Below are 22314 nucleotides of genomic sequence, written 5' to 3'. Positions count from 1 at the left end.
AATCAATAGTGCCTTAATTTACCGGTTAATCCTTGTTATAGGGCTGGACCCGGAGCATCAATGTGCTTGTGAACAATTCGGTTTGCATCCTTTAAAGTTGAAGAGCCACAGGCGTGTGCTTTTAACAGCTCGATGGCCATCTCGATTTAGCAACTGAGCCGTGAATCAGGGCTTCTAGTTCCGGCGATGCGGGGCCACCGCATCGCCGGAACTTGTTCATGAGCCTTTACGGTATTTTTACTACCGTAAAGTGGGTCAGACTGCCCCCTTTCCTCTCGGACCCTATACCTACCACCTGCGGAGTCCCCCAGGGGTCCTCCCTCATCCCCACGCTTTTCAACGTCTACATGGCTCCGCTCGCCCCCGTCGTCAGAACCTACAGACTCAACATTGTGTCGTACACAGGCGACACCCAACTCATCTTCTCCTTATCCAACGAACCCAACACCACCAGACACAACAAGAAGGAATGGAAGCTATTGCCAAATGGATGAAAAGCAGCTGCCTACAACTCAACACCAACAAAATAGAAGTACTCATCTTGGGCCCAAACGCCAACACCTGGAACAACACCTGGTGGCCCCCCGCCCTCGGAAGCCCACCCACCCCCACGGACCACGCACGCAACCTTGGAATCATCCTGGACTCTGAGCTCAAAGTGGACTGCCAGATCAACTCCATCCCATCCTCCTGCTTCCACACCCTCCGCCACCTAAGTAAGACCTTCAAATGGATCCCCTTGAGTACAGAAAAACCGTCACTCACGCCCTCGTCCCCAGCAGACTCGACTACGGCAACGCACTCTACATCGGAATAAACAAAAACCTCACCCACAAGCTACAAAACATCCAGAACGCTGCCGCAAGACTGGTCCTCAACCTGCGAAGACACTGCCACATCTCCCAGCACCTGCACACCTCCACTGGCTCCCCATCGAGGCTAGAATCACCTTCAAGATTCTCACCCACGCACACAAGGCACTCCAAGACACTGGACCAGCATACCTGAACAGCAGACTCAAATTCGACGCACCACAAAGGACCCTACAATCAGCCCAGCTCTCCTACGCCGTGGTCTCCAACATCAGAAAGACCAGATCGCTAGTTCGCTCCTTCTCCTTCCCTGCAGCCAGAGACTGAAACGCCCTTCCGCTCCACCTCAGACAGACAACATCGCTCCCCATCTTCGTGAGAAACCTCTAAACCTGGCTCTTCGACAGACCCCTTCCTTGATGGACTGGAACCTACACTCCCATCCTCCCCCTAGCACCTTGAGACCCTCACAGGTGAGTAGTCACGTTTTCACAATCATCTGATTGATTGATTGATTACTGTTTCACCCGAATGCCCTCTCAGTCCCAGAGTCTGGTGAGGCTTATGACCAGCCACGCAGGGACCGGAATGCCATGAGAGACCTGTTGGCTAGTGCAGACTGCAAGGTGCTGAAGGAACAGTACCTGTGTGGTGGCCAGCCGATCTGGTCGTCAGTCTTGAACACAGGGCTCACAGTGCTGGAGGCAGGACATGGCTCCTATAATGACGGGGTTTGATGGTCAGTTATTGGCAATGTCGGCGGGTCTCGCACATGGGTCCTACATTGAAAAATGGCAACCCAGGGAACCCTACTGCTGTGTGATGCATTCATTCATTAATACTTTATTGCAGCCTCTTGGGCCATTAAAGTGCATCAATAAAACAAATAATATATACATCTGGTTTAAAAACACTGAACCCACAAATGAAAAGGCACAAATCCCACACTAGATAGGTACAGCAGGAATGTGAGAATATGTGCTATGACATAAGGCAATTAAAATACAACCGGCCATATAAAAGACTGTAAAAAACAACCATCCAAAATAAAAATATACAAGTAATAAAATGTTATGCTAAAATAGGACTGTGGGACAGCGATGCAAGGCGTAAGGCCTAGATATGGACATGCTCGCCCTGCCCCAGTTCGTAGAAGTCTTCAACTCCCTGAGATCTACTTTAGGTAGGCCCGACGAGTATTACACATACAATTTAGGAAACGCGATACAGCGAAGACAATTGGTGGGTGAGTTTCGTACTTTAGGACTCTGTAAGCCTCTATGGAGCGCACAAACCCTAGATTCTTACATAGTTGGATTAAACACCGCTTGTGCGGCAGCCGATAGGCAGGGCAGAGGAGCAAAACATGTAATTCAGACTCCGCCTTGTATTTACATGCAGGACATTCACCCGTTTGGTCTCTCACCCATTTGCTGGTATATGGTGCCAATGGGAGGGTCCCCAATCTCAATTGCATATATAGTTTCCTAGCCAGTGGGGGTTCAACAAAATCTGCAGTTAGACGACCACTTGAGGTGCTTTCTCGGGTGGACCTTAACTTAGCTACTCTGTAGGAATTAACTAGGTCCAGCCTGGAAAGCTTAGCACACTATGTCTCGGGCGTACGCCAGATATCCGGCTTCCCCAGCTTGAGGGCAAGATCCCTTATGTGGCAGAGCCATGGGATTTTCTTTATGGTGCAAATAGATAAAAACTCAGATAGTTCAGCCCTGAAGATAGACAGCTCTGGAGTCACCCACATCCTCCGCCAGAAAATTAGGGGTCTCAGGGCAATTTCTTCATCAAGCGGCCTTATTCCGAGGTCCATGCGAAGAGGAGTTAGGAGGGTGCTGCGGGGTAAGCATAGTAGCTGTCGCATGAAGTTATTCTCTACCTTTGTCAGATTGCCCGTAGGACAATGCCCCCACAACTCCACCCCATAAAGTATGGCACCACTCGCTTGGGCTTTTTAGATTTCCACCACAGGTGCGGCTTGTTTAAAAACTGAAGATCAATACAATTGTATTATACCACCCACTGTCTGTGTTAATCTAAGCCTTGCTTTGTCCAACTGTGGACCCCATTCGAAGTTCTCGGCCAAGGGAACTCCCAGGTAATCAACTATCTTAACTCTTTCTAAGGGAATACTGTGTAGGGAAGGGTTTGGCCGGGTTGTGTGGAGAGGGTTGAAGACCATTTATTTTGTTTTAGCTAGGTTGATCTCCAGCCCTCTTGACTCAACAAAAAATTTCAAAACCATCTAAAATGCGCTGAATGCCCATAGGTGATTTTGAAAGTAGCAGAGTATAGTCTGCGAACATCACGCAGGGACCTTCCCTGAAGCTAACCTTGGAGCATCGTTGTCCTTAATTGATTTAAGTTGGTTGCTGAGATCATTGATAAAAATACAAAATAAAGTAGGGGCTAAAACACATCCCTGCCGTACACCCTTTTGGACAGGAAAACGGGAAGTGAGTTGCCCGTGCCTTCCACAGCGCACTTGTGCAAAATTATCAAGGTGTAGCCTCTTAATGGCATTTAGGAGGTATGGAGGAATCCCTGGGTCGCTCAGCACCCTCCAAAGTTTTTCTCTGGGTACAAGGTCGAAGGCCGACTTCAGATCAACAAATATTCGCTAGAGGCTGCCACCCTCTATAATCACCGTTTTCCAGAAGAGTAGTTGTAATCTGAATATCTGGTCAACGGTTGACATTTTTGAACTGAAGCCGGCCTGGAAAGGACTTAATATTTGCTCTTCTTCCAGCCAACCCTGAAGGCGGACCAGGAACACCCGGCCAAAGAGTTTTTGGGAAATATCAATTAGACTGATCGGCCTACAGTTGGAGGGTGTGAGGGGGGCAACCTTTTTTAAATATGGGCACAATCTCAGCCCCACGCCAAATAGCGGGGGTGTTTGAACCCTTCAGTACCGCATTAAATAAAGCTGGTGTGGAACCCATATTGTGGTTTCTTTGCGGAAAAGGTCCCCCGGCAGTTTATCTAAACCTGGGGCTTTTTTGCAGTGTAGCTTGTTAATGGCGTTCCTCACTTCAGTGCTAGTAATCTCCATTTCCCCTTCTAGTTGGGACTCGGGTACCGTGCTGATGGTGATAATGTTAGCAGAGCCAGCATCCCTGTGGGAGTATAGTGACCCAAAGTGGGTCTCCCAAGCTTCGGGGGCTATATTGGGCTCGATAGCCAATCTCCCTTCCCTATCGCCCGTACTCACTATTGCCCAGAAGGTTTTCAAATCTTTATCATCCAGGGCACTCCTGAGCATTTCCCACCTTTCTTGTTCCCAGTTCATTTTCCCCAGCTGGATGGACCGATTGTATCTAGCCCTGGCAAGTTTTATTTGCGGCCTGTGATTGGCCTTGACTGCATCCAATAGACCCCGCTTGGCCTTACGACACTGGTCATTGAACCAGGGCAATTTATTGTGGCTATTTTCTCTAACACGGATCACCGGGTAGAAAACCTCCCCCAAATTGAAGGAGAGCTCAGAATGTATTTCCCCAACCTTGTCTAGATCCGTATTGAGACTCTCCACATGAACTGCCTCCCACATATTGACTAAAGATGGCGTTGCTAGTTGGTAGATTTTAGCTAACTTCTCAGGGCGCTGTTGAATATGGCCCTGTCAGAGTTCAGACCCCTCTGACGGACTTTCTCCAAACCAATTGTTTTCCCCCATGAAACCCGTTTCTTGTCTCCCCAGCCCCCAACCTGACAACCAATGAAGTCGTGGTCTTCAAGAGGCGGGAGATCCCAGCGGACGCAGGACCAGGAAGTGGAGCTGCCGGTGACAGAGCCGTGCTGTGTATCCTCGGAGCCGCATCGCGCCAAAGGAAGATCCCTGGATCAAGAGCCAGGAGGCCAACCCCGCTCACCGCCCAGCCACGTTCATGGAAGAATGTGGCTATTGCAGGTGCGTGCGAGGCTTCTGGGACCCGGGAAGAGGGAGGACTTGTTGTGTGCGGGTGGAGGCGGCGGGGACGGTTCGGGTTGAAACTGCTCCTTGCCTGTCCCCAGTGTTGGAGTCCTCACCTTCCCTGCATCTCCCGAGAGTGATCGGTGGCCCCCTCACACCCCATCCTGCATTTCCTTAAAAACCTGTCTGAATATTAAAGGCCTTTTTTTTCTTTGTGTTTTCCTTCCCTCCTCGCATAACGTCTGGGAGTGTTGACGACGCCTCAAGACCCCTCCTGACTTCACTGGAGCACCGCCTGGAGTGGAATCCTCACGGAGAACCCTGTCCAAGAAAGCACCGACAAAGCTAATTTCCCCTCCTTCAGTTGCTTACAAAAAAGAAACTTAATTTCTGTATAATAAACAAACCCTTAAGCATCACTTTGACTTCTGAGTCATCCTTGCCCCGCAACCGGCCCCATCTAACGTTTTTTCTGTTATTAGTCGCTACTAGGGCACTATGGCGATTGACAAGTATGGGGGAAGATTTGGCAATACCTAGGTCCCATTGTTTGAGGGTCAAGATCAAGGCATTATGATCGCTGTCCTGCCTTTGCTCAATGTAAAAATCGAGGGGGCATATTACCAAGGACCTTATCACCGCTTTAGCGGGAATTTTTCCCGCTAAAGCGGCGATAATTTAATCGCCCTGTTACCTAGCTGTCGCTAACACCAGTTAGCGACAGCTAGTAGGAGATAGCGAGCTTCTGGGGGCCCACTTTGCATGTCAGCGATATATATCGCTAATGACATGCAAAGTGGGCATGCCTAGATGTTAGCGACTGGAAACAGTCGCTAACATCGCTAACTCCTATTACCAACTTTTGGAAATAATCGCGCTAAGCGCGATTATCTCCAAAAGCTAACGCCTGCCCAGAGCAGTTCTTAGCCTTGTTATCCAATGGTAGGTGGATAACATGGCTAAGAGCATTTGCTCGGTAATGCATGAATATCGCTGACTTTTCAGCGATATTCATGCATTTCGGCTGATTTTTATCGCTTAGGAGATAAACCTTGATAATAGCAAGGCTCCTAAGCGATAAAAATAGGCGCAGCACGGCGAGATAAATGTAGCCACTAACCAGGCTTAGCGACATTTACCACGGAGGCCACGGACGGAGGAGGAAGCACAACGAGGCTGGGGGTTGATTGGACCCTTATAATACCCTTCGATCTAGTGTTGGCCCATGAGGCACTGTTCCTCATCATAATGAGCATACTACATGAGTATCTCACTACATAGCAAGGGATGTGTATTAAAATATAAAGTATATATACATACACATTGATCCCCTTTTTTCACCTTTTTGTAAATAGACCCAGTGGCGACACACTAGTGAGTGACAGGGGGATCTCTTACCCCGGTCCTGACGAAGGGGCATGTCGCCCCGAAACATGTCGACCGACACAGGAAAGTAAGCCCATAATCCCGCTTAACCTTTTCCGACATCACCTTTTTTTAACAATACCAGCCAGTGTTTATTAAATAGTTTTTGTGTCACTAGGCCAGGTATTTTTTAACATCACTTATCTATCACCCCTGACCCCACTGACACTCACTCCATTCACTCACATAGCACCCACAATTTAAAAAGGTGCTCCAGCGTAGTCGCTTGTCGCAGCACTGCCCCGTCCGGCAGCCGGACGGGAAGACCCCGATGATGAAGCATGACACCAAGGGCCCTTTTGGTGTGTGAGGGGTATTTTAACCAAATGAGTGTATTCCAAGGTCAACAGGATACACATTAATCCCCTTTTTGAGGTGGACCTTTTTTGATTACAGGTACTTTTGCAAGAGGAGGACGTGCCCACCTCTGTGCCACATAGCACCACCTCTTCCTCCCCCCTTTTGATTTCCCTACTAACATGGCTAAGAGCATTTGCTCGGTAATGCATGAATATCGCTGACTTTTCAGCGATATTCATGCATTTCTGCTGATTTTTATCGCTTAGGAGATAAACCTTGATAATAGCAAGGCTCCTAAGCGATAAAAATAGGCGCAGCATGGCGAGATAAATGTAGCCGCTAACCAGGCTTAGCGATATTTTTCACTTAAGCTTGGTAATGTGCCCCGAGGACTTTTCCCCAGAGTCTTATTTCCACCAGGATGTAGTCGATGAGGGAAACCTGGCCTACTCAATTGAATGTGGTCTGCCCTGGTTGGTCAGATTTGGTCCGACTGTTAAATGCTCTTAATGAAAAAGTTAGGGTAATTGAGTTTAGCTGCATGGCAAGTGGGGACCATGCTTTAATGGGTGTGGTGAGGGGTTGGGAATAGACCAATAAAGGACTTCTTCTCTTGGGGCAGAATGTAAAGGATCGGTGAGGGTTTCGAAGTGGCAGTTAAAGTCGCCCCCCACAATCAGCCATATCCCTAGATCTAGGGTTGGAATAAAATCTCTCAGCAGGGCAATAGTGAACGATTCCTGGCTGTTATTGACAGGGTGAGAATAGACATTTATTAGGACAATTTTCACCTTTGTTGGGGAGGAGAGCAGCACGCACTGGATGTCACTTGTAGGAGTTGACGACTGCTCTGCCCTGCAACCACTGTGGGTGCCTACCGAGAAGGAAAGGCCTCGAGAAGGTCTTCCCCCTCCCCCGTGGAAGCTGAGATGTTATAAGACTAAAATAAAGGCTAGCTAGCTAAAATGCCTGCTAGACTCAGGTATGCACTACTATATTTGATTTACAAATTGTTTAGTAAGGGTTGAACAGAGTTCATTCACTTTAATTTATTTTTCATCAAAATGAATTAATGTTGTAAGCATTCAGTTTCCCAAAAAATGTATATTTTAGAAAATGGGGCGTCGATCTTACACTGTGTGATTTTTTTAAAATTAATTTTAGTCATCACGGTTTTCTTTGGTTTGAATCTTTTAGCTGGATTTCGCATTTGAATGGAATAATAGCGTTTTTAGCCCTCAGGTTAAAACGTGAATACCATCGACGTGTCTCACAAGGTCATTGATTAAGTTCAAGCTAAAATTAGGAAATGTTAATTTTGATTAGCGATATATATTGGGTATATATAGTATAAATAAAGTTTCGTTTGTATAGGTGTTTGTTTTTGAGAAATGGTTGCCTGCTTAACGACGGAGTAACGCATTGAGGAGGTTTTGGTTGTCATGGGTGTTGCAATATCGCGATTGGCCATGTGACCGGCATTTGCCTGTAAGAGACATTAGAGAGGATTTGGTCGTCTAGATGACGCAGGTACGTAAGGAGAAGTACCAATCCAAACAGCGTGTTTATAATGCGTTCGTGTTTGTGTCACAGTCACATGATCGGTTTCCGTAAGCTTGAACGAGGAGACGCTTGAGACGCTCTGTCTTTCCAGCATTGCGGTAAGCGTAGAACAGGGTTAAGATTAGCACTATTTTGGTACTATGGATTTTGTTTTTGTTTTTTGATTCTTGGTCTTTAACCCGTAGGATTTGTTTCGGCGGAGCATCGGCGCGAGCAAGAAGTAAAAGCTCACGTTCTTCTCTCTTTCTTCAAGGTATGTTAAAGGGCTGTTTAGTAGTCTTGGACTCCATAGTTGTCATCCGCTTGAGTTGTGTCCTTAAAGTACTTCTCTTGGGTTAAATATTTAGGTTTTTGCCTCAGAGGAAATCCATGCCATTGTAAGTACCACGCAGTGGTTTTTACCCACACAAAAACACGTTATTTTGTAATGAATGGTGACAGGTTGTTATTTCTTATGTAATCAGGTCTTTTGCCGGATAGGTCTACTAGTTGAACACCCGGAAGGGTGATCGTTTCTACAATCTTGAGTGAGTAACATTATTTGGAGGTTGCACATCTGGGTGCCCAGATAGGTGGTGGCTATTTTCTATTTTGGTTTCACATGTTTTCAACTATATATTAGAGCTGACTTATTACTGTAACAATACAACTCATCCAATGTATTGACTGTTTAATTCAGGAGATTTGCATTATGACTTTATTTCAACTGGAGTTGATTCTTCTATATTGTTTAGTTTAAGTGAGATCATACTTATGGATCCTCTTAAATCATGCTGATTGATATGTTTGTTACTTTGCTTTGATTCACAGTGTTTCCCCTGACGAAGGGACTATGACCACGTCCCGAAATGCATTGGGCCATCAACATATTGTTTGATTGATGAAAGTGATTGTATTTTGGATTGTTGTTTACATGTAATATTGTTTGTATCCATGATTGGTTAATGTTCCATCTATGGAAAAATATAAATTTTTGGGAAACTGAATACTTACAACATTAATTCATTTTGGTGAAAAATAAATTAAAGTGAATGAACTCTGTTCAACCCTTACTAAACGATTTGTAAATCAAATATAGTGCATACCTGAGTCTAGCAGGCATTTTAGCTAGCTAGGCTTTATTTTAGTTTTCATTAGGAGTGCTGAGGTACACTCTGTCAGGCACGGCACACTGATCTAAACATCAGAAAAACTTGGGACTAATTTTGTTTTAAACCCGGAGTGCTCAAATCACCATTTTTTGATTTGACATTTACCCACTCTTTTTTTTTTTTTTTTTTTTTGCTTTTTGTTTTTTAAAAACCTTTATTTGAGCAAGCAGAAATGTACAAGGATGGGCCTACAACCACACGGGCCAGCCGCTAAAAAGGAGTAGACACGTATCACATATGCCCGCAGAGGTAACCGTCAATCAACAATGCAATACTCCACATTATACACAGGACCAAAACAGGTTTTATATATATGAAAGAACAAACATACAGAAAGGCGAGAGTGTATCACTGAAGGTCAGCCCAAGGGACGCAAGGGGGGGACAGCAGCGGAGGTGCAGTAGTAATATCCTAAGCACTAAGGAGTATGGAGTGGGGGGGGGGGGAGGGGGGCAGAGATCAGGAAGAAGAAGGGGGGAAGAGCCGGAGACACCAGCTCAGTCCCTATATGAAGATTCCGGGAACGCTAGCCTAAGGAGATAGGGTAATCTCGATAGTGTCCACAAGGGGAGGAGTACAAATGTCGCCACGGTATTCGTTCCATTGACCCCACACCTTCACCCATGCCCTGGGTCTACCCCTGGCCACATAGACAGTTTTCTCACGGAACATGGACCAATCCATATTATCCTCCCATTGCGAGAGGGCAGGGGGCCTAGAGGCCCCCCAGAGTTGCGCAATATCTCGCTTCGCAATCATATAGCCCAGGGTGGCCCATCTAGTCTGTGCCATCGAATAGTCCGTGGGCTCCCAAACATTCAAAAGACAGCGACGAGGTTCCGGTCGCAAGGATATCCCTGTCACCACAGTCATCAGATCAAGCACGGCCACCCAATAAGCAGCCACCATCGGGCACTCCCAAAGAATATGCAGGAAAGTAGCACGCAAACCACATCCACGCTTACACAGTCCATCGGAGGAAAAGCCCATCACCATCAGTCGCGGTCCCGTCACGTACACCCGATGAAGGATCTTCAATTGGACCAGACGGAGTCGAGCCGGTATAGCCACCTCCTTCGGAGAGGAGAGGGCCGATTGCCAATCCTCATCATCAAGTTCCAACCCATCTCCCATCCACTGTTCCCGAAGTCGGGCCAATAAGTCAGTCCGATTGTTAATCAACTTTTTATAGATCAGGGAGATAGTGCTATCAGGAAGATGTTCGTCAAGGATACGGTCTTCAAGTGGGGAAGAGTCAGGCGGAATCTCACCAGGAGCAAACACCGAAACCAAAGCGTGCCTGATCTGTAAATAACGAAAGAATTCCCGACTACTCAGGCCGTAGTCAGCCTGGAGGGCCTGAAACGGGCGCACAGAACCCTTAGAATATACATCCCCCACTTTAGAGATCCCAATCAAGTCCCAACGGTCAAAACCCTTGGAAGACCAAAGACCGCCCAGACGTTCTGAAGCATAAAGCGGCGTCGCCAACGTCAAGCGATCCTCCCAGCCCAGGCTCACATTCGCAGCACGCCACACTGTCAAAGCAGTCAAAGTAGGTCCCACAAGATGGCGCCCAGCGGAGCGAGAATAGAGCACTCTATTAAAGTCACCTCCCGGAAGCTGAAGTTTATCCATCTCAAACGCCGGATTACGACCCGGAGAGAACATAGCGTGATTAATAGCGGACAGATGGGAAGCCCAGTAGTATCTCTTAATATCGGGGAGCGCCATGCCCCCATCGTACCACGGGATGGAAAGTTTCGCGAGAGCAATGCGCGGTCGCCCATCCCAAATAAGTTGCCTCTGAAGGCTCTCAATCTCCCGAAAATAGGTCTTGGGGATAGGATCATAATAATTCTGGAGAGCGTAGAGAAACCGCGGTAGTGACATCATCTTAAACAGGGCCGCCCGACCCAGTGGAGACAGGGGAAGTTTGCGCCAGCGGGCAACGTCCAAACGGAGCCTAAGCAACGGGGGAAGGAGATTACGATCAAAACGAAGGGACGGATCCAAGGTAACGAAAACCCCCAAGTATTTGAAACCATCCCGGACCACCTGAAGAGGAAGTCTACTCGGCAACGGAGGCAAGATACCAGATAAAACGTATACACAGGATTTAGACCAGTTGATGACGAGGCCTGAGTTAGCGCCAAAGGACGCAAGAACGTCAAATAAAACAGATAAAGACTTGCGAGGAGAAGTAAGATACAAGAGGATGTCGTCCGCATAAAGCGAGACGCGGTCTTCGAAGCCCGGGGCCCAACGAATACCTTTAAGGGACGGTTCCCAACGGAGCCAGGCCGCCAACGGTTCAAGAGCGAGCGCGAACAACAGAGGGGACAAGGGGCAACCCTGACGGGTACCCCTGCCCAAGGAGAAGGGGGCCGACACTCTACCGTTCACTACAACTTGCGCCAGAGGTTCCGCGTACAACAGCCTAACCCAGCTAATAAACTCGCACCCGAATCCAAATTTCTCAAGTGTCGCCCATAAATAGGGCCACTCCACAGTATCAAAGGCCATAGAGGCATCCAGGGACGCCAAAATGGCCGGTTCAGTCAAAAGCCCCGCCCTCGCCAGCGCGCCGTGGAGGCGACGTAAATTCAGAGCAGTGTTGCGATGCGGGATAAAGCCAGATTGATCCGGATGGACCAAATCCCCAAGAACCGAAAGGAGACGGGTCGCCAAAAGTTTAGCCAACACCTTAGGTTCAACATTTAATAGGGATTTAGGCCTATACGAGGAACAGAGGTCACGCGGTTTACCCTCTTTGGGAATGACGACGATTGTCGCCAGACGCTGATCATAAGGAAGTATGTTCCGCTCACGAGATTCCAGAAACATGGCGCGGAGATACGGCGCCACCTTATCGGGGCGTAATTTGTACAACTCAATAGGCAAACCGTTCGGGCCCAGTGCTTTGCCCGAACGGAGCGATCGAACTGCATTGGCTATCTCATCATTCGTAAAAGGGGAGTCCAAAGCAATACGGTCCAAGTCGGTGACACAGGGCAAAGTGATATCACGCAGAAGAAGGCGGGAGTCGGCAACATCCCTCACAGACACGGGAGCATATACCACACGGAAATATTCCGCAAAACGATCAACAATGGCGGTCGGATCAATCACATTCTCACCACTCGCAGACTGAATCACGGGCACCACACGATTAACTCTTTCTTTCTTGTCCAACCACGCTAGGAGTTTGCCCGCCTTGTCACCCACATCGTACAATCTGCCCTGCTGCTCACGAAACATCACCTTTGCAGCGTCAGTGACCAGAGATTTATATGCAAACTGTTTTAGACCCAGGGCATGGAGTTTCTCAGGCGTGACACCAGATTCCAACTCGTCCTCCAAAGCAGAGATCTCCCCCTCAAGGTCCACCACCTCCTTCCTCCCTGCCCTCTTAGCTTCAACAATCAAGAAAAGGGCCTGTCCACGAACCACAGTTTTAAAAGCTTCCCACAGGGACACAGCCGAAGAGACCGACCCCTCATTTTCCAGGAAATATGCATCCATGGACTTGAGCAAGAGGGTACGAGTCTCAGGGGAGGAAAGATACCAAGGGTTAATGGGAGCCACTCGGCCCGCCGCCTCTACCCCAACCTCGAAACGAAGCCAGAGCGGCGAGTGATCAGAAATACCCCTCGGCAAATGTAAAATCTCGCGAACCGCCGATGATTGGGCTGCGGGCATCAGGAAATAATCCAGCCGGGACAGACTGCCATGGGCCCCAGAATGGAAGGTGTATTGGAGCTGAGTAGGATGCAACAGTCGCCAGCAGTCCACAAGGCCAAAGGTATCTAAAAACCCACCCAACCACTGCTGAGCCTGCGGGGTATCTCTAGGGGGATGGCGATCGTGAAGGCCGGAAAGCACCGAATTAAAATCACCGGCAAGAAAGAGAGTGCTATCAGGGAGATCTAACAAAACACGGCCCAAGTCAGTAAAAGTAGAGGCCTGCAAACCCGGGGGAACATAAACATTGAAGAGAGATAGGGTGCGGCCTTCATATCTACCCACCAGGACAGTATATCTCCCACGGTCATCATGAATCACCTCATCGATAGCCAGGGGGAGGGAGGTTCGAACAAGAATACCCACACCCCTAGATCCGGAGGTAAACCCCGAGTGCGCCACAAGGCGGTAGCCCCATCTATTCATTGCATAACAAACATTACCAATCAAATGGGTTTCTTGCATGAAAACAATGTCCGGTGACAAACGTCGTATACATTTTAAGACCACACTGCGCTTAATACGATCTCCCAGGCCATTAACGTTCCAGGAAAGAAATTTCAACCCTCTACCCCCCATCCCAACCGCCCGAGCCAAGACCCCTCGTCCATGAGCTAGACATCAGAAACAGCAGCAAACACAGGTGCAACTCGCCTTGAAAACAACACACAGAAAAGAAAAAACTTCCCAACCCCCCTCCCCCAAACTGAAGAGAAACACCCCCCACCCTGCACCCCTGCAAAAAGCTAAAGAGCCACCCCAACCTGCAGTGTGCCTGTCGCCCAAGAACCCCTATTCTACACAAAGACCCCGGAGGAGGAAAGGTCTCCGTTCCATCCACCCCCCGACCTCAGCAAGAACAAAAATAACAAACGAAAGACAGAATGATCACAATGTAGAGGGACGCCGGCCAACACTCCTGAGAATGTATTCAAAATAAGACATAAGAGCCGAACAGTTAGATCTCCACACCACCTTCGGCACCACCAGGGTGAGCGGCGGAGTCTGTCTCAGGAGGACGGTCAGGCAATGAGTCCAGCCAGTCATTAACAGCATCAGGCCGATCAAAGAAAAGGGTACGTTCATTGTATTCAACCCGGAGTCTAGTGGGAAAGAGCATGGCGTAACGTAGGCCCCGATCCCGGAGACGTTTCTTGGCACCACGAAACTCCATACGTTGTCTCTGAACCTGTTGGGAAAAGTCCGGGTAAAAGTTCACCGTAGCATTCTCAAAGGCCACCGGGCCCTTCACCCGCGAGGCCTGCAGGATAGCGTCCCGGTCTCTATAATGAAAAAGCTTCGCTACAATGGGTCTCGGCGGGGCTCCCGGCTTGACTTTGCCCCCTGGAACACGATGTGCACGTTCCACCGTGAAAAATTTTGTGAGACCAGAAGGGGCCAAATGGTTCAAGACCAGATCCTCAACCAGGAGATCCACCGAGTGGGGTTCAGGGTTTTCCGGTACACCAACCAGGCGAACATTGCAGCGACGCGCCCTATTTTCAAAGTCCTCCAGGCGACGGGTCATGAAGTCGTTCCCCCGACGGAGATTTCCAATCTCTGTTTGGAGCTCCGAGACGTCATTCGTAAGGCTAGAGGATTTAATATCCAGTGATTGTACCCTCTCATTCATCTTGCCGAGATCAGCACGAATCAGATTCACCTCAATAGCCACGGTGTCAAGTTTGTGGGCCAAGGCCTCGTACTGTAGGCCGATGGATTCCCTCACACCCGAGATGGCGCCCATGATATCCTGTAGGGAGGGCTCCGCCGATTCTTCCAAAATTCGTTCGGACGCTATACTAGAACCAGGCAGGGCAGCTCCGGGGGACCCCTTAGAATGGGTATAACGGTCCATAACATTTGATTGAACTGGAGCTCTGCGCAGAGGTGTTTTCGTCTTGCGTGTCTCTCTGTCCCCTCTGCCCGCCATTTTGAAGATGCGTCACAGGACAAGCCACCAGGTTCGACGGGCCCGACACCCAAAGTACAGGATCAAAAGTACATAAAAAGGGGGCACAACTCGGGTAGAGGTCGCCAAGCCAGCAAATAGGTCACATGAAAGCCCAACAGCCGATCTGCCTCCAAGTCTCAGTCGCAACACGACATCCACATCCGTGGCCCAAGTCGGAACGGAATCGAAACCGAAACTTAGGAAGGGGGGACCCACAAGGCCAGATCTCCTGCCGTTGTTGTTCAATTGCAGGACGGCTACAGTACCGCACCCCGTCCCGGGCGCACCTCAAGGGCGGAGCCCAAAAGTTCAGAGCACCATATCTCAGGAATACGAGATCCAAATCGATTTCTGAAAAGTGCCAGGGTAATCAGCCAAACGTCCCCTACACGAATTCTTGCAAGAAATCAGGATTCAGCCAGGATAAAATGTCGGGAGCGGCGAGGGTCCGGAGAGCGCTGTGCTCAAGCGGCCATCTCGGATGCCCGCCAAGCTCCTCCTCCCATTTACCCACTCTTGCTCTAGAGCACCCATCGGATTAAAAATTTCTTTTGAATCGATAGCTTCTTTAACGGACAATAGAGCAACCACAAGAGCTTATACAACGGAACAAGCATCTGAAGTTTACAGTCTAATCAATGAGGTTAGCAATTTGCAAGCACATAGCGGATCCATTAGTCAACAATTAAAACATTTAGAATTCAGTGCAAGAAGAGAATTGAATCAGCGACTCCACGCATCAACACTAATACAATAACACAAGGCCAAGAGGATCCCACAGGGTTTAAGATTATCCATTAAACCTATGCTCTATCGGTTACAACACAACACCCAATTCATGGAGAAGTGGTACCAGATTTTAAATAAGTGTTCTCTGGATTTGATCATATTGATCACAAAAGAACTTTCTAAAACGATTGAGGCACTAAATATTGAGATTTCAAGCATTCGTTCGGATTTATCAGACAGAATGCCAGAGGATAAATGGAGGACATTTTTGGAAGATCTAAATTTGAAACTTGATGACTATGGCAAAGAATTGCAAGAGACCAAACTCCGTAAATTTAAACGGGATACTATTGACTATAAATTAGGGGTGGGCGGAATTTGCGAAATTCACTTTCGCAAACTATCGCAAAAATGCTAAAAATCTCCGCAAACACGTGGAAATATCGCGAAGATGCGGAAGTTTTTTCCCGCCCGTTTGCGGCATTTTGATGCGTGATCACGGCTTGCCAACTTACCCATGCGGTTGCTCATGGGCGTGGCCGTCTTGTTTTCACTTATCCCGCCCACCCGCGATGATTACTTCCTGTTCCGGGTTGCGCAATGCATGCTCGCGTCCGTTCGCGGTACGTATTTCCTGTTCGGGAACGCTTTTACTTGTTTGCGCCGCTTTTTGCGTGCTCGGGTAGAAAATATTGCGCAAACTTGCGCACATGGTTGCAATGGGTGCGGCTATCTTGTTTTTCACTCTATTGCATGGTTCTGGGCCCCTGATTTTCAATCCTCCCTGTATCTTTACAATCCTTTGTTTCAAGTCACTTTTTAAAAATCTTTTTTATTTATTATCTCTCTAACTGTTTTCCTGCTTCTATATTTTTGATTTTTGTCTACATTTTTTTTTGTTTTTTAGCTACTTTTTCACTCTTTTTCTATTGCCTGCTATTTCCTTTACTTACTTTTTACATTTTATTACCTTTTCTTTCCCGCCCCGTCTCTCTCTCCCCAGAACCATGCCGAAGAGTAGGGCTCGCCACAGCCAGAGCCGCGACTGCCTTCCTTGCGGAAGGCGGCGCCCACAAGGGGTGCAGGCACGGGCCTTATTTGGGGAGGTGGAGTTGGCTGCACTTATCTTCTTTGTGCAGCACCACCTCCCCTCAACCCACGCGGATTGGATCCGGCGACACTCGCCCTGAGACGGCTCGAGGTGGAAGACTTAGCAGGCCTGTTGAACCGGGATTCGACCCGGTGTAGCGATTGGAGGCTACTCGAGGAACGGCGGAGACAGGAGACCGAGAGCTGGCACCCAGGTGGAGGCTGCGCCGAGACGGGAACCCTGGGAGCGTGCTGGCCTAGTCGTGGGGCCTACAACGCTGATGTGCTGAGCTCTGAACCCATGTAGCCAAAGTGAGTCCTTTCGACCAGTGCGGTCACGCCTCACTCCACCCGGAGGCTCCTGAGGTTGAGGGCTGTCCTTTTGCGGGGTGGATGCCCCGACCGGGGGCTGGTCAGTAGCGCCTCACTCGCACTTACTTGCGGCTTTAACGGCGTAGAGTCGGACGGCATTTTTTTGGGAGCGGCTGGACTGTCATTCGCAGACTGCTCTCAGATGGGGGTTGAACGGCGGTAGTGAGCCACCGTTGGCTTCACAGCGGCGACCACACGACTTTGTCCTCGGCCAGGATGAGGAAACAGAAGTCCCTGAAGGACATTTTTGGAAGAACGCAATCCAACCCTGACTTGCCAACCACATCTTCTCAGATGGCGACCCCTAGGGCTCAGCCCGATGCCGGAGGTGAACTCATCACTAAGGCATTTTTGGAATCGCTTTTCAATACACTCCGGGCAGATATACAAACTGTGAAAACAGAACTCACTGCTGAAATGCGGAAATCCGCAGGGATGTGGACAATGTCAGCGAGCACGTTGCCACCCTGGAAGACAAAAGCAACACTGTGACGACGGAGGTGATCATGCTTCAACAAGAGGTCCTCCACCTGCAGGATCAGCACCTAGATGTCCAAACCCACCTGGAGGACCTGGAAATAGGTCACGTCGCCATAACATCAGAATCCAAGGGGTGAGAGTCTCAGATGACACCAAAGATCTATTTGCCTTTACGGACGGCCTCTTTCGCCACATTTTAGCCGCCCCCGCTGTTGCTTCCATCGTCATAGACAGGGCACAGGTCCTCCTCGGGCGCCAAACGCCCCACCTGCTGAGATTCTTGTCTGTTTGCAAGACTTTAACACCTTCGAGTCTCATGACGAGCTCATCAGAGGACAGGGGCCTCTAGAGCCTGGCGCCAACTCTGCATAGAATGAAGCAGCTCGCAGCCTTAGATCAGGATAAAGCGGAATATGCAGCTCTTAGGTTGCGACACTCTTACTACACGGGGGGATAAGTGCAGCCGCCTCCTGGCCAACAAGATTCGTGAGGCCAGGCAACAACAGGGGGTCCAGGCCATACATACTACGGCGCACGAGCCGGTGACAGATGATGCGATAGCTGAATTCTTTCGGGACTTCTATGCCGACCTTTATGCCGGAGACCCTCTTGACCTCCAATGTAGCGCTGAGTACATAGCTACTGCAGGCCTGCCTTCTCTCTCCCCAGCGCAGGCAGACCATCTCGACAGAGCCATACAAGTGGAGGAGGTCATCCCGGCAATCTCCCGTCTCAAAGTGGGTAAATCACCAGGCCCGGACGGCTACACAGCTGCCTTCTACAAGACTTTTTGCAACCAACTGGCCCCCACCTTGACCCGTTTTTCAACACTTTCGAACACACAGGAGCAATCCCAGGTGAGGTGTTGGAGGCAGCAGTGGTCGTCATCCCGAAACCTGGTAAGGATAGGACACCTTGCAGTGCATATAGACCAATCTCTCTGCCAAACATAGATATCAAGCTCTACACGGGCATCATAGCGACCCGATTGGCGCCCTATATGGCACAGTTAGTTGAGCCTAATCAGGCAGGATTTATTCCCCAAAGACAAACCAGTGACAGCACTAAGCGTATATTACATCTAATTGAGAAGGCATCCCGCACCCAAGGTGAGTACATGCTTTTAGCTATCGATGTGGAGAAGGCCTTCAATAGGGTCCAGTGGCCTTACCTGGAGATGGTAATGAGTGCTGTTGGCTTCGGGGAGAAATTTCGCACCCGCATCCTGAATTGCTATAGGTCGCCAATGGCGACGGTCCGCGTCAACAGCCACATATCTTCCCGGTTTCCTATCGGGAGGGGCATTAGACAGGGTTGCCCCCTGTCGCCCCTCCTTTTCGCACTCTATATGGAGCCCCTGGCGCTCAAAGTCCGCCGCCACCCGTTGATAACTGGGATTAAATTTGGGGGAGATACTCACACCATTAGTCTCTATGCTGATGACATCCTGCTGTCCCTGTCGGATCCGGTCACTCCTGTGCGAGCCCTCTTCATTGAATTACACAACTTTGCTCAGGGGGAGGGGGTGGGCATATGGTCGGGTTGAAGGGGAATGTCTTCATTGTTACGGGAACGACGGAGTGGGAGTGGGAGTGGGAGTGGGAGGAAAGGGGGGACCACTAAGAAAACAGACGGGTAGCTGCAGTTGGTTACATAGTATGTGTTTATGCTCTTCATTTAAGAACCTCATGCTCGCACATGTATTCATTTTGATTCATTGTTCTGATATATGGCGACAGATGTAAGAACAGTTAGAACGTTCACTTTAATGTTCTGGAATGTCAGGGGTCTGCATAACCCACAAAAAATACGCATAGTAATCGCCTATCTAGACAGACACAAAGTTGATGTGGCCTGTCTCCAAGAAACGCATCTTTCGCCACAACGAGAGACTAGAATAGGATATAGGTGGGCACAATATCAGTTGGAATCCTCCTACTCAAATTATGCACGGGGAGTGCTGATACTGGTTAAGCGCACTACTCCGTTTACGCTTGTACGGGGCTAATTTGCGGGCACGGATCTTACAATTATTTCGGTATATGGTCCTAATGTGGACGACCCACTATTTTTTCAAGACATTTGGACCAAACTCAGGAATATACCGCCCACAGCTATCATATGGGGTGGGGACTTTAATACATACCTAGACCCCGCACTGGATAGATCATCAGGTGCTGACAGATATGGCAGACGGGCAGCCAACTCCCTGTTAGAGGGCATCAAGGTCTGGTCCTTAGTGGATGTATGGAGGGAGAGACACCCGGGGCACCGGGAGGGAACGTGCACCTCAATGACACATAATACTTGGTCAAGATTAGACTATTGTCTGACTACACGGGAGGTTAGTACCTGGGTCACGACGGGAGAACACTTGCCTAAAACATTATCAGATCATTCCCCTGTTCGACTGGAGCTGGCTATCCCCACTCATACTCCCAAGCAGTTTACATGGCGACTCCAACAATCTGCATTAAAAGATCAAGTTTTTCGCAGTGAATTGCGGCAGGCAATACTGGAATTCTTCCAAACTAATGGAGGATCAGTAGAAAGCACTAGGTCCCTGTGGGAGGCATTTAAAGTCACTGTACGGGGCCATTGTATTAGTAAGCATGCGGGGATCCTTAGGGATATACAACAACAGTTGGTCATGGTAGAAAGGGAAATCAAGACACTAGAAGAAGAATACACTAATACTTTAAATGCATCCGTCCTAGCGGATATACGGAGCAAAGTGGACACATATCACGAGTGTGTGGACTCGGAAATAAAATACCTTTCAAAACAATATACGGCCAGAATATACGGCGAGGGAGGTAGACCAGGCAGGACATTATCCAACAAGATCAAACCCGCCCATGCCACGGCACATATAACGCAAATCACAAACGCACAGGGCGCGTTGGTCTATGACTCCCCCTCCATTTTAGATAACTTTCTGACCTACTACTCTACATTATACACCACGCAGACAGTAAACTCCTCATCGACTATACATGTATACCTAGATGATATCGGACTGGCATGGCTCTCCGACACACATAGGGAATACCTCAGTCATCATATAACAGAGGATGAATTTAGGGAAGCGATTAACTCGCTACCGAATAATAAAGCCCCGGGACTAGATGGGCTGCCGGACGAGTTTTACAGAGAATTTAAGGACTTATTGATACCGCACCTGGCTCAGATGTACGAGGAAGCGTATGAGGAAGGTCTTCTTCCATCGACACTACACGAGGCGCTGCTAATAGCTCTCCCTAAACCGGGCAAAGGTCCCCAAAAGTGCGAGTCATACCGCCCCCTGTCACTCATAAACATAGACGTCAAAATCCTGGCCAAGATCATAGCGATTAGAATACAACCATTGTTGGGCTCACTGGTCCTGCCAGATCAAGCGGGCTTTATACCCACTAGATCCACGACACAGAACATACGTACTATTTTTGCTCTGTATCACAGCCTAAACCCGGAACTACCTGCTGCGGCTGCACTATTGGATGCGGCGTAGGCGTTTGATTCCGTGGAGTGGGAATTTATGTTTACAGTCCTGGCCAGAATGGGATTTCCACCCCCATTTTTGAAATGGATAGCCTTATTATATAATGAGCCCAGGGCTAGAGTGCGTATTAATGGCAGTACGTCGCAACCTATTGAAATAAGCCGAGGTACACGACAGGGATGCCCTTTGTCTCCAATTCTCTTTGCGCTCACTCTAGAGCCTCTAGCGTGCAAGATTAGACAACGGCACCCAGAAGCAGCACTACAATTCAGTCTTCGCCCCATAGGTATCTCCCTTTACGCAGATGACATGGTGCTTCACACCAGATATCCGGATGTGAACTTGAACCCACTGATATGAGAGTTCAATAAATTTGAGAAATACTCAAAGCTTAGTATAAATTGGGATAAATCAGTAGTGATACCACTGTCTGCCGAGACCCCACAGCCCAGTTTAGATTACCCATTACAATGGACGGCAGACCCAATGAAATACCTGGGTTTCTGGATACACCGTGACCCTGAGGTAGTGATCAGAGAAAATTATGGAGTGGCCATGACCAAACTAGATGAGCAAATCGAGAAATGGATCAAGCTGCCTCTATCACTAGCAGACAGGATTGCTCTTCAGAAAATGGTAATATTACCCCGCTTTTTATACTTATTTTGTAATATCCCGATATGGCTCACACAAGCCTTCTTTGCCAGACTCCGTGCTGCACTACTGCGTCTCACATGGGCTGGGAAGCAGCCCAGAGTAGGCTGGAAGACACTCACGAAGCCATACCACCAGGGCGGCTTTGCGGCCCCCGACTTACAGCTATATTTTTAATGGGCACTGGCCCAACATGCACACTATTGGACACGACCGCACTCTCATATACCACATGTAGCAGTAGGAACAGAAAGCGTTCACCCAAAATGCTTAACGCAATACATATCGGACCCCATCAGCTGTTACTTTAATGATTCTATACACCCGGTAAAGTGCACATCCAGGGCTTGGGACACCTTGGTGCTGACAGCGTGGAAGCTACCGCCTTATGCCCCTGCGCTTCCGCTGGCAAACCATCCCAAAATATCGGTGACGCAGGAAACAAAGATGAGATCAGTACTAGGGGATATGGGATTTACGACGGTAGGTGCACTGTTCCCGAACAATACTTTCATCCTTTTCCACAGCCCGTCCCTATGCGCACACCAAACGCCGCTAAAAAAATTCGCATATTTAAGAGTATGTGCAGCACTTAAAAATTTATATGA

This window comes from Lissotriton helveticus, chromosome 7, assembly GCF_964261635.1.
Source record: "Lissotriton helveticus chromosome 7, aLisHel1.1, whole genome shotgun sequence".
NCBI lineage: Eukaryota > Metazoa > Chordata > Amphibia > Caudata > Salamandridae > Lissotriton > Lissotriton helveticus.
This window is presented reverse-complemented; position numbering follows the sequence as displayed.